A 2,038-nucleotide genomic window follows, 5' to 3' on the forward strand; every position below is an offset into this window, starting at 1 on the left:
CACTCGACCCCCTTAAACTTCCCCCATGAAAGGTCAGCAGAGACGGAGACACATGAGAAGGAGGACAAACAAGACAAGCATGTTCATGGAGTCATCATTTAAACCAGATTCATCCTGTCACACACACACACACACACACACACACTCTCCGCTCTGTTATCTGTTCTCCGTGGTTATTATTTACAGGCAGGATGTTGATGAGAAACGGAGCTCTAGTTTATTTTTGCTGCTCCGCTGCGAGCCCACAGCTTCTGCTAGTTTAGTGGAAACGACAAGTTTGACTCGCTCACCGAGTCCCGTAGAGCCAGGCGACTGGAGAACTAATCCTAATCCTAATCCAGCTACGGGACAGCCTACCAAAGCCTTCCACGTACAACACACACACACACACCACAGTTTACAGTCTGAGGGACCAACCCACACACAGATCCTAGCTGGAGGTTTTTGGTGTTTTAACTAAGAAGTTGGTTCTGGTGCTCCGTGGGCTTCGGGCACCACCCCAGGGTGTTGGCCTCGTGCTCGTATTTATTATCACCTGCAGACGTTGTCAAATAAACTCTTTTTGTTCACTTGTGTGGTTTTTGCTTTGAACCCTCAGCCTGCTCCTGCACGTTCCTCAGGTTTCAGAGGTCCTCGGTCCGTTTGCAGCTCCTTCACTAAAACACACACACACACACACACACACACACACACACACACACACACACACACACACACACACACACACACACACACACACACACACTGGTGCCGTGTGTCCCAGAGAGACTAAATCACACACACACACGAGGCTAAGGTGTGCATGACCCGTGGTCCATCAGAGCCGGGCTGACGGGCGTTAACGTGAAAGGAGCACTGAGGTGATTGGTCACAGCTGATCGACGCCGGCCTCATCTCCTTCCTGTGGTGCTTTCTGCCTTCATTCATTCATTCATAGTGAAAGGTCTCTAGAACAACATGAATGTTTAGCACAGCAGGGTGACTGGGTGCACCTCTACAGAGTCAGTCTAATTCAACATGGCCGCCACAGAGGTCAGCAGTCATCGCTCACGCGCACCCAGCACCAGTGGCTCTTGTGATGCGGCGTGAGATCCTGCTGACCAGCAGCAGACCTCAGGTGAAAACACCTGTCGAGTATGAAACGCTTCACTAGAACAAACCGGTACACACAGGTGGGTCTTAAACAGGTCAAAGGTCAGAGCATCTGTCACATTCAGGGGCAGCCTGGTGCACAGAGACAGCTCCAGCTCTGGTTAGAGGACCTGAGTTGTGCTGGAGGCGTTTGTGATGCTTTATCGTTTCAACCTGATCAGATGGAAGTTTTAATGTTCTAATCTTCTGATTCCAGGTGGGCCTCCTGCCTTTTGTCCTCCTCTCTCCACCTCAGACCCAAAGAATCAGCTGAGATAGACCAGAACTTTCCCTTCACCCTGTTTAGTCTGCCTTTAGGGCGGCGGAGCTAAGAGGTCCAGGCGAGGTGTCGGGAACAGCCTGAGGAGGAGTGATGGTCTCCTCCTGGCAGGTCAAGGCGAGTTTCTGACCTCACCTTCTCACCTGACAGAGAACACCAGTGCTGCCCTTCATTCCATCACTCACAGGGTTCCTTTAGACACGCGCTCTGTCATACAGAGCAGACTGGGGGATCAGATTAGGGGAGCAGCAGTGTGCAATCCAGATATCTCTGTGTGTGTGTGTGTGTGTGGATGGGCAGCATTAAACTTTCATACATGCACGTGAGACATCTGCTGTGACATGACAGTTGGCTCCATAACTACAGGATTATTGTCAGAGTGGGGAACAGCCTCTAGTGTAAAATCAGGCTAAGAGGTGTTGTTGTTTACTAATGAGGCGCGTGCGTCTCACATCTGTGGCCGGATGTTCTCCCAGACTAGTTCTACCGAGTTTTCAGATAGAAAAGAGCGGTGCCATAAAAGGAGCGGTGACGCGCCATCCTCCTTTTTGCGCGCTTATGTGGTTTCTGTTCTGCCTTGTAAAGCGCGCGCGCGTGTGTGTGTGAGAGAGAGAGTTTTGTGCAGAG

General features: G+C 51.0%; 1 protein-coding gene across 2 annotated transcripts in view; it reads left to right on the top strand.

The window, feature by feature from the left end:
- The window catches only part of mindy3 (MINDY lysine 48 deubiquitinase 3), a 19,189-nt gene extending 19,115 nt beyond the window's left edge, over window positions 1-74 (top strand). For both annotated transcript variants that reach the window (XM_070551235.1, XM_070551236.1), the window contains exon 16: window positions 1-74. This exon is cut by the window's left edge and continues 209 nt beyond it. The gene's annotated coding sequence lies outside the window, so the exon portion shown is untranslated.
- The last annotated feature ends 1,964 nt before the right edge of the window (window positions 75-2,038 follow it).

This window comes from Nothobranchius furzeri, chromosome 5, assembly GCF_043380555.1.
Source record: "Nothobranchius furzeri strain GRZ-AD chromosome 5, NfurGRZ-RIMD1, whole genome shotgun sequence".
Taxonomy (NCBI): domain Eukaryota; kingdom Metazoa; phylum Chordata; class Actinopteri; order Cyprinodontiformes; family Nothobranchiidae; genus Nothobranchius; species Nothobranchius furzeri.